General features: G+C 48.2%; 1 protein-coding gene across 1 annotated transcript in view; it reads left to right on the forward strand.

Moving 5' to 3' along the window:
• The first annotated feature begins 636 nt into the window (after positions 1-636).
• GRINA (glutamate ionotropic receptor NMDA type subunit associated protein 1) overlaps positions 637-18,122 on the forward strand; it is a 39,990-nt gene continuing 22,504 nt past the window's right edge. Inside the window, exon 1 of the mRNA XM_088466527.1 lies at positions 637-746. The gene's annotated coding sequence lies outside the window, so the exon portion shown is untranslated. The remainder of the gene's footprint in view (positions 747-18,122) is intronic.

Consider the following 18,122-nt stretch of genomic DNA (forward strand, 5'->3'; position numbering starts at 1 on the left):
GGGAGTCTGATGTGTATAATACAGGAGGGAGGATGCGGGGCCGGGTGCCCCGGTCAATGATGGATATAGAGGGGGGAGGAGGAGTAGGCGAGGCTCGGAGTAATGACGGCGATGCAGGAGGAGGGCAGAGGGCGGGGATTAGTATTACACTGAGCTGTAGAGGGCGGTCGGATGGGCGGGGATTAGTGTCACACAGTGCAGCAGTAGGAGGGCTGTGGGCGGGGACTAGTATTACACAGGGCGGCCGGATGGGCGGGGATTAGTGTCACACAGTGTAGCAGTAGGAGGGCTGTGGGCGGGGACTAGTATTACACAGGGCGGCCGGATGGGCGGGGATTAGTGTCACACAGTGCAGCAGTAGGAGGGCTGTGGGCGGGGACTAGTATTACACAGGGCGGTCGGATGGGCGGGGATTAGTGTCACACAGTGTAGCAGTAGGAGGGCTGTGGGCGGGGACTAGTATTACACAGGGCGGCCGGATGGGCGGGGATTAGTGTCACACAGTGCAGCAGTAGGAGGGCTGTGGGCGGGGACTAGTATTACACAGGGCGGCCGGATGGGCGGGGATTAGTGTCACACAGTGTAGCAGTAGGAGGGCTGTGGGCGGGGACTAGTATTACACAGGGCGGTCGGATGGGCGGGGATTAGGATCACACACAGTGACAGTACTGCAGGCGGCTGGTGGTGCAGAGAGCGAGGCCCAGACACCGGAGCAGCGGCCGGGACAGTGTGTGACTCTGTGACGGGTGAGCAGCGTGGTCACGGCCTGGTGTTAGATTATCAGCTGTTGGTGTCTGATGGGAAACATATAGGGAAGCCGGTGTGTGTCTGTCATCCGGTGACTAAGGAGCAGGTGTTGTAACCCTGAGATCATGTAATGGGTGTTTATGTAACTGTCATACATGTAACACACTCATTACACATCTATCTACACACATGTAACCCTGAGATCAAGTGATGGGTGTTTATGTAACTGTCATACATGTAACACACTCATTACACATCTATCTACACACATGTAACCCTGAGATCATGTGATGGGTGTTTATGTAACTGTCATACATGTAACACACTCATTACACATCTATCTTCACACATGTAACCCTGAGATCATGTGATGTACTGGGTGTTTATGTAACTCCTCACACATCTATCTAGTATTTACATATAAGTATCACAGTATAACCCCCTTTACACATATGTGTATTTTTGTATTATAGAAATTTCTACATACATGTATCACTCTCATTACACGTCTCTATATACATGTATCACTCTCATTACACATCTCTATATACATGTATCACTCTCATTACACATCTCTATATACATGTATCACTCTCATTACACATCTCTCTACATACATGTATCACTCTCATTACACATCTCTCTACATACATGTATCTCTCTCATTACACATCTCTCTACATACATGTATCACTCTCATTACACATCTCTATATACATGTATCACTCTCATTACACATCTCTATATACATGTATCACTCTCATTACACATCTCTATATACATGTATCACTCTCATTACACATCTCTATATACATGTATCACTCTCATTACACATCTCTCTACATACATGTATCACACTCATTACACATCTGTCTATCTACATGTATCACTCTCATTACACATCTCTCTACATACATGTATCACACTCATTACACATCTGTCTATCTACATGTATCACTCTCATTACACATCTCTCTATATACATGTATCACACATCTCTATATACATGTATCACACTCATTACACATCTCTATATACATGTATCACTCTCATTACACATCTCTATATACATGTATCACTCTCATTACACATCTCTCTACATACATGTATCACACTCATTACACATCTGTCTATCTACATGTATCACTCTCATTACACATCTCTCTACATACATGTATCACTCTCATTACACATCTCTCTACATACATGTATCACACTCATTACACATCTTTCTACATACATGTATCACACTCATTACACATCTCTCTACATACATGTATCACACTCATTACACATCTCTCTACATACATGTATCACTCTCATTACACATCTCTCTACATACATGTATCACTCTCATTACACATCTCTCTACATACATGTATCACTCTCATTACACATCTCTCTACATACATGTATCACTCTCATTACACATCTCTCTACATACATGTATCACTCTCATTACACATCTCTCTACATACATGTATCACTCTCATTACACATCTCTCTACATACATGTATCACTCTCATTACACATCTCTCTACATACCTGTATCACTCTCATTACACATCTCTCTACATACCTGTATCACTCTCATTACACATCTCTCTACATACATGTATCTCTCTCATTACACATCTCTCTACATACATGTATCACTCTCATTACACATCTCTCTACATACATGTATCACTCTCATTACACATCTCTATATACATGTATCACTCTCATTACACATCTCTATATACATGTATCACTCTCATTACACATCTATCTACACACATGTAACCCTGAGATCAAGTGATGGGTGTTTATGTAACTGTCATACATGTAACACACTCATTACACATCTATCTACACACATGTAACCCTGAGATCATGTGATGGGTGTTTATGTAACTGTCATACATGTAACACACTCATTACACATCTATCTTCACACATGTAACCCTGAGATCATGTGATGTACTGGGTGTTTATGTAACTCCTCACACATCTATCTAGTATTTACATATAAGTATCACAGTATAACCCCCTTTACACATATGTGTATTTTTGTATTATAGAAATTTCTACATACATGTATCACTCTCATTACACGTCTCTATATACATGTATCACTCTCATTACACATCTCTATATACATGTATCACTCTCATTACACATCTCTATATACATGTATCACTCTCATTACACATCTCTCTACATACATGTATCACTCTCATTACACATCTCTCTACATACATGTATCTCTCTCATTACACATCTCTCTACATACATGTATCACTCTCATTACACATCTCTATATACATGTATCACTCTCATTACACATCTCTATATACATGTATCACTCTCATTACACATCTCTATATACATGTATCACTCTCATTACACATCTCTATATACATGTATCACTCTCATTACACATCTCTCTACATACATGTATCACACTCATTACACATCTGTCTATCTACATGTATCACTCTCATTACACATCTCTCTACATACATGTATCACACTCATTACACATCTGTCTATCTACATGTATCACTCTCATTACACATCTCTCTATATACATGTATCACACATCTCTATATACATGTATCACACTCATTACACATCTCTATATACATGTATCACTCTCATTACACATCTCTATATACATGTATCACTCTCATTACACATCTCTCTACATACATGTATCACACTCATTACACATCTGTCTATCTACATGTATCACTCTCATTACACATCTCTCTACATACATGTATCACTCTCATTACACATCTCTCTACATACATGTATCACACTCATTACACATCTTTCTACATACATGTATCACACTCATTACACATCTCTCTACATACATGTATCACACTCATTACACATCTCTCTACATACATGTATCACTCTCATTACACATCTCTCTACATACATGTATCACTCTCATTACACATCTCTCTACATACATGTATCACTCTCATTACACATCTCTCTACATACATGTATCACTCTCATTACACATCTCTCTACATACATGTATCACTCTCATTACACATCTCTCTACATACATGTATCACTCTCATTACACATCTCTCTACATACCTGTATCACTCTCATTACACATCTCTCTACATACCTGTATCACTCTCATTACACATCTCTCTACATACATGTATCTCTCTCATTACACATCTCTCTACATACATGTATCACTCTCATTACACATCTCTCTACATACATGTATCACTCTCATTACACATCTCTATATACATGTATCACTCTCATTACACATCTCTATATACATGTATCACTCTCATTACACATCTCTATATACATGTATCACTCTCATTACACATCTCTATATACATGTATCACTCTCATTACACATCTCTCTACATACATGTATCACACTCATTACACATCTGTCTATCTACATGTATCACTCTCATTACACATCTCTCTACATACATGTATCACTCTCATTACACATCTCTCTATATACATGTATCACACATCTCTATATACATGTATCACACTCATTACACATCTCTATATACATGTATCACTCTCATTACACATCTCTATATACATGTATCACTCTCATTACACATCTCTCTACATACATGTATCACACTCATTACACATCTGTCTATCTACATGTATCACTCTCATTACACATCTCTCTACATACATGTATCACTCTCATTACACATCTCTCTACATACATGTATCACACTCATTACACATCTTTCTACATACATGTATCACACTCATTACACATCTCTCTACATACATGTATCACTCTCATTACACATCTCTCTACATACATGTATCACTCTCATTACACATCTCTCTACATACATGTATCACTCTCATTACACATCTCTCTACATACATGTATCACTCTCATTACACATCTCTCTACATACATGTATCACTCTCATTACACATCTCTCTACATACATGTATCACTCTCATTACACATCTCTCTACATACATGTATCACTCTCATTACACATCTCTCTACATACCTGTATCACTCTCATTACACATCTCTCTACATACCTGTATCACTCTCATTACACATCTCTCTACATACATGTATCACTCTCATTACACATCTCTCTACATACATGTATCACTCTCATTACACATCTTTCTAAATCAGTGGTTCCCAAACTGGCAAAGCCAGTACTGGTTGCTGCCAAACAAAAATGTGGACACACAGAAGCCCATCCCTGGCCTCACCACATAACTGACCCTAAGGATGACAGGTCAGCACATTCCTGTCCTCACCACATAACTGACCCTAAGGGTGACAGGTCAGCACATCCCTGTCCTCACCACATAACTGACCCTAAGGATGACAGGGCAGCACATCCCTGTCCTCACCACATAACTGACCCTAAAGATGACAGGTCATATCTGGTTGTCCTTCTGGAAGGTTCTCCTCTCTCCACAGAGGAATGCTGTAGCTCTGACAGCGTGATCATCGGTTTCTTGGTCACCTCCCTGACTAGGGCCCTTCTCCCACGATCGCTCAGTTTAGATGGCCGGCCAACTCTAGGAAGAGTCCTGGTGGTTCCGAACTTCTTCCATTTACGGATGATGGAGGCCACTGTGCTCATTGGGACCTTCAAAGCAGTAGATATTTTTCTGTACCCTTCCCCAGATTTGTGCCTGGAGACAATCGTCTCTCGGTGGTCTACAGCCATTTCCTTGGACTTCATGCTTGGTTTGTGCTCTGACATGCACTGTCAAGTGTGGGACCTTTATATAGACAGGTGTATGCCTTTCAAAATCATGTCCAAATAACTGAATATACCACAGGCAGACTGCAATTAAGCTGTAGGAACATCTCAAGGATGATCAGTAGTAACAGGATGCACCTGAGCTCAGTTTTGAGCTTCATGGCAGAGGCTGTGATACTTATGTACATGTAATTTCTTAGTGTTTTTTTTTATTTTTGTATTAAATTAGCAAAAATCTCAAAAAAACTTTTTACACATTATGGGGTAGTGTGTGTAGAATTTTAAGGACATCAAAGAATTTATTCCATTTTGGAATAAGGCTGTAACATAACAAAATGTGGAAAAAGTGAAGCGCTGTGAATACTTTCCGGATGCACTGTATATCCTTACTATTACTTTGTGTTTGTGTAGTTGATTTAGAGCCGATTGTAATTATAATATATATGTATTGTATGTGACTGTAATTATATTACATATGTATTGTATGTGACTGTTTGCTAGCTGCTGTAATGACACTGTCTGTTATTTCTGTCTGTCAGTATAACTATCACTGTTTTCTCTCCATCCTCTTGGGGTGGAGGTGTTTCTCTGAGTAATTGTGTGAAGGCTGTCACATAACATGCGATTATTGCCTTTACTGACCATGTCCAAAGATAAAGGGATACAGGAGGGGGAGCCGCCTGTGCTGGTTATATGTAAGTCATGTACAGCTTATGTGTCCTCTCAGGACGTACAGGATGGTTTGTGTGCTGTCTGTTATATAGAGTCACCTCACCAGTGCAGTGTACCTGTCCCTGTAAAAGAGCCATCTTGGGTCTCCTCTATTTTTCCCAGGTTATGATGATGGTTGTGGATGGTATGGCTGCTCCCACGCTGCCTCCTTGGATGGGGTGTACACAGCATGCCATGTCTGCACCTCCTATGCATCCTTCCTGGAAGGATGTTTATGGCCATTCTAGTCAGAGTATGGCTCCATCTAATGTTGATAGAGTGACTAAAGATTGAAGCCTTTCTTAAAGCAGTATGTTCGTCATCTGGAGCGGTTACTCGTCCAGCTATGGCTGTAGCCTGGGTAGCCAAAGCTATTGAAGAATGGACAGGGGCATGGGAAGATCCGCTACCAGGGAACCGATGATAAATAACTCCCACATACGGGAAGCAGCTTCCTATCAGGGAGGGGCTGCAGTGAATGCTGGAATTTTAGTTTCCAGGGCATCAGCAGCATCAATAGTGGTACGCAGGGCCATTTGGTTAAGATCTTGGATAGCTGATACAGGATCAAAGTCTTAGCTTTCTATGGAAGGGTACTTTTTGGAGCAGAGTTGGATAATATAATCACTACTCTGGCAGCTTCAAAATCTACAGGTCTGCCATCTAAGTCATATACTAAATCTAGGCATGTTTCCTTTCAGTCTTTCCATCCTCTGGGACGAGCAAAAGAACAGTCTTCTTCTAGGCCAACTAGTTTACGCAAGTCTAAGCGACAAACTAAGAGGTCTGGCCTGAAAAGACATCCAGCTTCTAAGCCAGACAACAAACATTTGGCCTGATGGAGCGGGCCTCTTCCTGGGGGATCCCAGGGTGGGAGGCCGACTTCTTCAGTTTCTGTCAAACAACAGATGCCTGGGTCCGAGAAGTGGTCTCTCAGGTGTGGTCTCTCAGGGGTATGCTTTCACTTTCAGGAGACATCCCCATCAGAAGTTTTTTGCACAGATCCTCCAGCAGATGCGGACAAGGTCTTAGCTTTTCAGGGAGCCATTCACTCCCTGCTACCGGCAGGGGCAATGGTCCCAGTTCCCGTGTCTCCTCAAGGAAGGGCTTATTATTCCAATCTGTTTCTGGTTCAGAAACCGAATGGGGCTTATCGCCCTATACTAAATCTGAAGACCCTCAACAGGCTTATCCATGTACCCAAGTTTTGTGTGGAAACTCTCTGGTCAATTATTTTGGCAATGGAGTCGGGGGGATTACATGGTTTCCCTGGACATTCAGGATGCATATCTGCATGTTCCTATTATACCATCCCACCAACAATTCTTACGGTTTGCTGTCCTTCAGCAACATTACCAATTTTAGTCTCTACCCTGTGGCCTATCTACAGCTCCCTGGGTATTTACCAAAATAATGTCAGTCATGACGGCCTATCTCAGGCGTCAGGGAGTCAGAATTCTGACATATCTGGATGATCTTTTGATATTGGCATAGACTCCGGTTATGTAACAATACCATCTTCAAATGACCATAGCCTGCCTACAAAGGCACGGCTGGATAATAAATTGGGAGAAATTGTCACTTTCTCCAACACAGCAGATGGTACATCTGGGAGCTCTTCTGGATTCTCGGGCACAGACGGTGTTTCTGCTGGAGAGCAAGATTACGACGCATTCTGGGCCTGATTCAGAGCCAGACACACTGAACGAGCGCCCGCTCTGAATCAGGGCGTTTTTTTTTTTTTTCAATGGCCGCTCGCATAGCTGTGGGTTACCAGACGCCTCCGTCTGGCCAACACGCCCCCGGCCCGCCCACCAAAGGGGGCGTGCTGTCACTCAACATCGACAGCATGCCCCCTTTGTAGCGAGACCCGGAGCGACGGCTTCCCCGTCGCTATCCGGGTCTCGCGCATGCGCACGACGGAGCCGGCTCCGTCGTGCGCATGCGCACTGGGCCACCATCGACCCGCTTGCGAGCGAATAGCGCTCGCGAGCGGGTCTGTTAGCAATACAGGTCCTGGGATCAATGGTATCCACCTTCGATATATTGGGGTATGCTCCGTTCCATTCCAGGTCTCTATATATATATTGATTATCTCCAGGTGAAACGGACAGCATCATCTGACAAGGTCTCAGAGGATCCTTCTCACTCCCTCCTGTGGTGGCTGAGAGGATCATCTAAACAAAGGGCGCCCGTTCTGGATTCCAAATAGGGTGCTTCTCACCATGGACCCCAGCCTTCGCGGATAGGGGGCAGTGACAGGTCGTCACATGTTTCAGGGAAGATGGACAAATCAGCAAAGTCATCTGCCAATAAACATTCTAGAACTGTGAGCAGTATACAGAGCTCTTGTCATGGCACATGACCTGCTCCAGGGCAGGCCGGTCCAGATTCAGTCCGACAATGCTACTACAGTGGCCTACCTCAATAATCAGGGAGGCACAAGAAGTTATGCAGACATGAAATAAGTGACAAAGGTTCTGATTTGGGCAGAACATCATCTTCCGGCCATTTATTCAAACCGGGAGTCCTCAATTGGGAAGCAGACTTCCTAAGTCACCAGGACATACACGCCGGAGAGAGTGGTCTCTCCATCCGGGAGTGTTTCAGCTCCTGGTAAACAAATGGGGTCTACCGGAGATGGATCTCATGGCGTCACGTCACAACCACAAGGTCCCCAGGTACGAGTCCAGGTCCAGAGACCCATCAGCAGCCTTCGTGGACACACTGGCAGTAAGATGGGAATTCAAGCTGGTATATCTCTTTCCTCCAATTTCTCTACTTCCAAGAGTTCTCAGGAAATTCAAGCAGGAAAGCGGAACAGTAATACTGGTAGCTCTGGCTTGGCCCAGACGTCCTTGGTTCACCAACATACAGAATCTGTCCATAGACAGTCCGTATCCTCTTCCTCTATGGTAGGACCTGCCGACATCCGGACTTACCTAGTCTGGCTTTGACGGTGTGGCTCTTGAATCTTCCATTCTAAGAGCAAAGGTTTTTCCAGTTCTGTAATTCAAACTATTTGGGCACATAAGCCTGCCTCTGCCCGCATCTATTACAGAGTTTGGCACTTCTTTTGGTCAATGGTGCTCCCATAGGAAGTATGATTCTAAGATATTCAGGATTTCCAGGGTACTGGCTTTTCTTTAGGCAGGATTAGACAAAGGTCTCCGCCTGGCCACTTTGAGGGTGCAGGTTTTTGCACTGTTAGTCTGCTTCCAGAAGAAGATTGCTTCATTACCAGATGTTAAAAAAAATTCTCCTTTTGTTCCACCGGTAGCACCGTGGGATTTGTCTTTTGGTTCTTAAGGGACTACAAACTTCCCCATTTGGACATTTGGACATGAAGTGGCTAACAGCAAGAACACTTTACTTTTTCTTCTTGCTATCTCTTCTGCTTGCAGAGTCTCTGATTTGGCAGCGCTCTCTTGTCGCTCCTTATTTTTGATTTGTCACTGGGGTAAAGCTGTTCTTCGTACAAGGGAGGGTTATATATGGGAAAGGACCCAGGGCATTCTGGGAGCAGAACCTGTAACTGTTTGGCGCCTGGTCCTCCAACCATAATATCCCCATAGTATCCCTGTGGACCCTATGGTACTCAAAGAAAAGCAGTTATCTAGGTAAATCTACCATAACTCTAATTTCAATGTGATCTCTCTCCCCCCCACACAGGCAGAGGAGACTGCTGCTGCTCAGTGTGATCTCTCTCCCCCCACACAGGCAGAGGAGACTGCTGCTGCTCAGTGTGATCTCTCTCCCCCCACACAGGCAGAGGAGACTGCTGCTGCTCAGTGTGATCTCTCTCCCCCCACACAGGCAGAGGAGACTGCTGCTGCTCAGTGTGATCTCTCCCCCCCCGCACAGGCACAGGAGACTGCTGCTGCTCAGTGTGATCTCTCTCCCCCCACACAGGCAGAGGAGACTGCTGCTGCTTAGTGTGATCTCTCTCCCCCACACAGGCAGAGGAGACTGCTGCTGCTTAGTGTGATCTCTCTCCCCCCACACAGGCAGAGGAGACTGCTGCTGCTCAGTGTGATCTCTCTCCCCACACAGGCAGAGGAGACTGCTGCTGCTCAGTGTGATCTCTCTCCCCCCACACAGGCAGAGGAGACTGCTGCTGCTCAGTGTGATCTCTCTCCCCCCACACAGGCAGAGGAGACTGCTGCTGCTCAGTGTGATCTCTCTCCCCCCACACAGGCAGAGGAGACTGCTGCTGCTCAGTGTGATCTCTCTCCCCCCACACAGGCAGAGGAGACTGCTGCTGCTCAGTGTGATCTCTCTCCCCCCACACAGGCAGAGGAGACTGCTGCTGCTCAGTGTGATCTCTCTCCCCCCACACAGGCAGAGGAGACTGCTGCTGCTCAGTGTGATCTCTCTCCCCCCACACAGGCAGAGGAGACTGCTGCTGCTCAGTGTGATCTCTCTCCCCCCACACAGGCAGAGGAGACTGCTGCTGCTCAGTGTGATCTCTCTCCCCCCACACAGGCAGAGGAGACTGCTGCTGCTCAGTGTGATCTCTCTCCCCCCACACAGGCAGAGGAGACTGCTGCTGCTCAGTGTGATCTCTCTCCCCCCACACAGGCAGAGGAGACTGCTGCTGCTCAGTGTGATCTCTCTCCCCCCACACAGGCAGAGGAGACTGCTGCTGCTCAGTGTGATCTCTCTCCCCCCACACAGGCAGAGGAGACTGCTGCTGCTCAGTGTGATCTCTCTCCCCCCACACAGGCAGAGGAGACTGCTGCTGCTCAGTGTGATCTCTCTCCCCCCACACAGGCAGAGGAGACTGCTGCTGCTCAGTGTGATCTCTCTCCCCCCACACAGGCAGAGGAGACTGCTGCTGCTCAGTGTGATCTCTCTCCCCCCACACAGGGAGAGGAGACTGCTGCTGCTCAGTGTGATCTCTCTCCCCCCACACAGGCAGAGGAGACTGCTGCTGCTCAGTGTGATCTCTCTCCCCCCACACAGGGAGAGGAGACTGCTGCTGCTCAGTGTGATCTCTCTCCCCCCACACAGGCACAGGAGACTGCTGCTGCTCAGTGTGATCTCTCTCCCCCTACACAGGCACAGGAGACTGCTGCTGCTCAGTGTGATCTCTTCCCCCCACACAGGCACAGGAGACTGCTGCTGCTCAGTGTGATCTCTTCCCCCCACACAGGCACAGGAGACTGCTGCTGCTCAGTGTGATCTCTTCCCCCACACAGGCAGAGGAGACTGCTGCTGCTCAGTGTGATCTCTTCCCCCACACAGGCAGAGGAGACTGCTGCTGCTCAGTGTGATCTCTCTCCCCACACAGGCAGAGGAGACTGCTGCTGCTCAGTGTGATCTCTCTCCCCACACAGGCAGAGGAGACTGCTGCTGCTCAGTGTGATCTCTCCCCCCACACAGGCAGAGGAGACTGCTGCTGCTCAGTGTGATCTCTCCCTCCACACAGGCACAGGAGACTGCTGCTGCTCAGTGTGATCTCTCCCCCCCACACAGGCACAGGAGACTGCTGCTGCTCAGTGTGATCTCTCCCCCCCCCACACAGGCAGAGGAGACTGCTGCTGCTCAGTGTGATCTCTTCCTCCACACAGGCACAGGAGACTGCTGCTGCTCAGTGTGATCTCTTCCCCCACACAGGCACAGGAGACTGCTGCTGCTCAGTGTGATCTCTTCCTCCACACAGGCACAGGAGACTGCTGCTGCTCAGTGTGATCTCTTCCCCCACACAGGCACAGGAGACTGCTGCTGCTCAGTGTGATCTCTTCCCCCACACAGGCACAGGAGACTGCTGCTGCTCAGTGTGATCTCTTCCCCCACACAGGGAGAGGAGACTGCTGCTTCTCAGTGTGATCTCTTCCCTCCACACAGGGAGAGGAGACTGCTGCTGCTCAGTGTGATCTCTCTCCCCACACAGGCAGAGGAGACTGCTGCTGCTCAGTGTGATCTCTTCCCCCACACAGGCAGAGGAGACTGCTGCTGCTCAGTGTGATCTCTTCCCCCACACAGGCACAGGAGACTGCTGCTGCTCAGTGTGATCTCTTCCCCCACACAGGCACAGGAGACTGCTGCTGCTCAGTGTGATCTCTTCCCCCACACAGGGAGAGGAGACTGCTGCTTCTCAGTGTGATCTCTTCCCTCCACACAGGGAGAGGAGACTGCTGCTGCTCAGTGTGATCTCTCTCCCCACACAGGCAGAGGAGACTGCTGCTGCTCAGTGTGATCTCTTCCCCCACACAGGGAGAGGAGACTGCTGCTTCTCAGTGTGATCTCTTCCCTCCACACAGGGAGAGGAGACTGCTGCTGCTCAGTGTGATCTCTCTCCCCACACAGGCAGAGGAGACTGCTGCTGCTCAGTGTGATCTCTCCCCCCTCCCCCACACAGGGAGAGGAGACTGCTGCTGCTCAGTGTGATCTCTCTCCCCACACAGGCAGAGGAGACTGCTGCTGCTCGGTGTGATCTCTCCCCCCACACACAGGGAGAGGTGTCTGGGACTCTGATAATGTAGGGACAGGGGGAGGTGTCTGGGACACTGATAATGTAGGGACAGGGGGAGGTGTCTGGGACACTGATAATGTAGGGACAGGGGGAGGTGTCTGGGACACTGATAATGTAGGGACAGGGGGAGGTGTCTGGGACACTGATAATGTAGGGATAGCCTCATATTTGGGGACAGTAAGTATAATATATAATAGTGGTTTGTATAGTATATGGATCATCTCTCAGTACACGATTTATAGGAGCAGTTTCTTCATGGAATATAAATTACTTTATTTTATTTATAATTTTAAGTTTGTTATATTTTACAGCCCTAAAACAATAGTAAAGAAAAAGTGTTATAAATAGCACCTGGAATTTCCCTTATAGACTGTATTTACTGTGAGGTATTTTATGTAATACATGATGCTTTGTGTTTGGGATAAATATCTCATTCTGACACCTCCTGTGATCAGATCACTGCAATATGTATAAATGTACAGTACTGCAGGGAGGGTGACAGTAATACTGAGCGTGTGTAGGATAGACAGACACACAGAACAGGGCACATGGACAGGCCTGTACAGTACTGCAGGGAGGGTGACAGTAATACTGAGCGTGTGTAGGATAGACAGACACACAGAACAGGGCACATGGACAGGCCTGTACAGTACTGCAGGGAGGGTGACAGTAATACTGAGCGTGTGTAGGATAGACAGACACACAGAACAGGGCACATGGACGGGCCTGTACAGTACTGCAGGGAGGGTGACAGTAATACTGAGCATGTGTAGGATAGACAGACACACAGAACAGGGCACATGGACAGGCCTGTACAGTACTGCAGGGAGGGTGACAGTAATACTGAGCGTGTGTAGGATAGACAGACACACAGAACAGGGCACATGGACGGGCCTGTACAGTACTGCAGGGAGGGTGACAGTAATACTGAGCGTGTGTAGGATAGACAGACACACAGAACATGGCACATGGACGGGCCTGTACAGTACTGCAGGGAGGGTGACATTAATACTGAGCGTGTGTAGGATAGACAGACACACAGAACAGGGCACATGGACAGGCCTGTACAGTACTGCAGGGAGGGTGACAGTAATACTGAGCGTGTGTAGGATAGACAGACACACAGAACAGGGCACATGGACGGGCCTGTACAGTACTGCAGGGAGGGTGACAGTAATACTGAGCATGTGTAGGATAGACAGACACACAGAACAGGGCACATGGACAGGCCTGTACAGTACTGCAGGGAGGGTGACAGTAATACTGAGCGTGTGTAGGATAGACAGACACACAGAACAGGGCACATGGACGGGCCTGTACAGTACTGCAGGGAGGGTGACAGTAATACTGAGCGTGTGTAGGATAGACAGACACACAGAACAGGGCACATGGACGGGCCTGTACAGTACTGCAGGGAGGGTGACAGTAATACTGAGCGTGTGTAGGATAGACAGACACACAGAACAGGGCACATGGACGGGCCTGTACAGTACTGCAGGGAGGGTGACAGTAATACTGAGCGTGTGTAGGATAGACAGACACACAGAACATGGCACATGGACGGGCCTGTACAGTACTGCAGGGAGGGTGACAGTAATACTGAGCGTGTGTAGGATAGACAGACACACAGAACATGGCACATGGACGGGCCTGTACAGTACTGCAGGGAGGGTGACAGTAATACTGAGCGTGTGTAGGATAGACAGACACACAGAACAGGGCACATGGACGGGCCTGTACAGTACTGCAGGGAGGGTGACATTAATACTGAGCGTGTGTAGGATAGACAGACACACAGAACAGGGCACATGGACGGGCCTGTACAGTACTGCAGGGAGGGTGACAGTAATACTGAGCGTGTGTAGGATAGACAGACACACAGAACAGGGCACATGGACGGGCCTGTACAGTACTGCAGGGAGGGTGACAGTAATACTGAGCGTGTGTAGGATAGACAGACACACAGAACAGGGCACATGGACGGGCCTGTACAGTACTGCAGGGAGGGTGACAGTAATACTGAGCGTGTGTAGAATAGACAGACACACAGAACAGGGCACATGGACAGGCCTGTACAGTACTGCAGGGAGGGTGACAGTAATACTGAGCGTGTGTAGGATAGACAGACACACAGAACAGGGCACATGGACGGGCCTGTACAGTACTGCAGGGAGGGTGACAGTAATACTGAGCGTGTGTAGGATAGACAGACACACAGAACAGGGCACATGGACAGGCCTGTACAGTACTGCAGGGAGGGTGACAGTAATACTGAGCGTGTGTAGGATAGACAGACACACAGAACAGGGCACATGGACGGGCCTGTACAGTACTGCAGGGAGGGTGACAGTAATACTGAGCGTGTGTAGGACAGACAGACACACAGAACAGGGCACATGGACGGGCCTGTACAGTACTGCAGGGAGGGTGACAGTAATACTGAGCGTGTGTAGGATAGACAGACACACAGAACAGGGCACATGGACAGGCCTGTACAGTACTGCAGGGAGGGTGACAGTAATACTGAGCGTGTGTAGGATAGACAGACACACAGAACAGGGCACATGGACGGGCCTGTACAGTACTGCAGGGAGGGTGACATTAATACTGAGCGTGTGTAGGATAGACAGACACACAGAACAGGGCACATGGACAGGCCTGTACAGTACTGCAGGGAGGGTGACAGTAATACTGAGCGTGTGTAGGATAGACAGACACACAGAACAGGGCACATGGACGGGCCTGTACAGTACTGCAGGGAGGGTGACATTAATACTGAGCGTGTGTAGGATAGACAGACACACAGAACAGGGCACATGGACGGGCCTGTACAGTACTGCAGGGAGGGTGACAGTAATACTGAGCGTGTGTAGGATAGACAGACACACAGAACAGGGCACATGGACGGGCCTGTACAGTACTGCAGGGAGGGTGACAGTAATACTGAGCGTGTGTAGGATAGACAGACACACAGAACAGGGCACATGGACGGGCCTGTACAGTACTGCAGGGAGGGTGACAGTAATACTGAGCGTGTGTAGGATAGACAGACACACAGAACAGGGCACATGGACGGGCCTGTACAGTACTGCAGGGAGGGTGACAGTAATACTGAGCGTGTGTAGGATAGACAGACACACAGAACAGGGCACATGGACGGGCCTGTACAGTACTGCAGGGAGGGTGACAGTAATACTGAGCGTGTGTAGGACAGACAGACACACAGAACAGGGCACATGGACGGGCCTGTACAGTACTGCAGGGAGGGTGACAGTAATACTGAGCGTGTGTAGAATAGACAGACACACAGAACAGGGCACATGGACAGGCCTGTACAGTACTGCAGGGAGGGTGACAGTAATACTGAGCGTGTGTAGGACAGACAGACACACAGAACAGGGCACTTGGACGGGCCTGTACAGTACTGCAGGGAGGGTGACATTAATACTGAGCATGTGTAGGACAGACAGACACACAGAACAGGGCACATGGACGGGCCTGTACAGTACTGCAGGGAGGGTGACATTAATACTGAGCGTGTGTAGGATAGACAGACACACAGAACAGGGCACATGGACGGGCCTGTACAGTACTGCAGGGAGGGTGACAGTAATACTGAGCGTGTGTAGGACAGACAGACACACAAAACAGGGCACATGGACAGGCCTGTACAGTACTGCAGGGAGGGTGACAGTAATACTGAGCGTGTGTAGGATAGACAGACACACAGAACAGGGCACATGGACGGGCCTGTACAGTACTGCAGGGAGGGTGACATTAATACTGAGCGTGTGTAGGATAGACAGACACACAGAACAGGGCACATGGACGGGCCTGTACAGTACTGCAGGGAGGGTGACATTAATACTGAGCGTGTGTAGGATAGACAGACACACAGAACAGGGCACATGGACGGGCCTGTACAGTACTGCAGGGAGGGTGACAGTAATACTGAGCGTGTGTAGGACAGACAGACACACAGAACAGGGCACATGGACAGGCCTGTACAGTACTGCAGGGAGGGTGACAGTAATACTGAGCGTGTGTAGGATAGACAGACACACAGAACAGGGCACATGGACAGGCCTGTACAGTACTGCAGGGAGGGTGACAGTAATACTGAGCGTGTGTAGGATAGACAGACACACAGAACAGGGCACATGGACGGGCCTGTACAGTACTGCAGGGAGGGTGACATTAATACTGAGCGTGTGTAGGATAGACAGACACACAGAACAGGGCACATGGACGGGCCTGTACAGTACTGCAGGGAGGGTGACAGTAATACTGAGCGTGTGTAGGATAGACAGACACACAGAACAGGGCACATGGACGGGCCTGTACAGTACTGCAGGGAGGGTGACAGTAATACTGAGCGTGTGTAGGATAGACAGACACACAGAACAGGGCACATGGACGGGCCTGTACAGTACTGCAGGGAGGGTGACAGTAATACTGAGCGTGTGTAGGATAGACAGACACACAGAACATGGCACATGGACGGGCCTGTACAGTACTGCAGGGAGGGTGACAGTAATACTGAGCGTGTGTAGGATAGACAGACACACAGAACATGGCACATGGACGGGCCTGTACAGTACTGCAGGGAGGGTGACAGTAATACTGAGCGTGTGTAGGATAGACAGACACACAGAACAGGGCACATGGACGGGCCTGTACAGTACTGCAGGGAGGGTGACATTAATACTGAGCGTGTGTAGGATAGACAGACACACAGAACAGGGCACATGGACGGGCCTGTACAGTACTGCAGGGAGGGTGACAGTAATACTGAGCGTGTGTAGGATAGACAGACACACAGAACAGGGCACATGGACGGGCCTGTACAGTACTGCAGGGAGGGTGACAGTAATACTGAGCGTGTGTAGGATAGACAGACACACAGAACAGGGCACATGGACGGGCCTGTACAGTACTGCAGGGAGGGTGACAGTAATACTGAGCGTGTGTAGAATAGACAGACACACAGAACAGGGCACATGGACGGGCCTGTACAGTACTGCAGGGAGGGTGACAGTAATACTGAGCGTGTGTAGGACAGACAGACACACAGAACAGGGCACATGGACGGGCCTGTACAGTACTGCAGGGAGGGTGACAGTAATACTGAGCGTGTGTAGGATAGACAGACACACAGAACAGGGCACATGGACAGGCCTGTACAGTACTGCAGGGAGGGTGACAGTAATACTGAGCGTGTGTAGGATAGACAGACACACAGAACAGGGCACATGGACGGGCCTGTACAGTACTGCAGGGAGGGTGACAGTAATACTGAGCGTGTGTAGGACAGACAGACACACAGAACAGGGCACATGGACGGGCCTGTACAGTACTGCAGGGAGGGTGACAGTAATACTGAGCGTGTGTAGGATAGACAGACACACAGAACAGGGCACATGGACGGGCCTGT

Source organism: Taudactylus pleione, unplaced genomic scaffold, assembly GCF_031769625.1.
Source record: "Taudactylus pleione unplaced genomic scaffold, aTauple2 ptg003429l, whole genome shotgun sequence".
Lineage (NCBI taxonomy): Eukaryota > Metazoa > Chordata > Amphibia > Anura > Myobatrachidae > Taudactylus > Taudactylus pleione.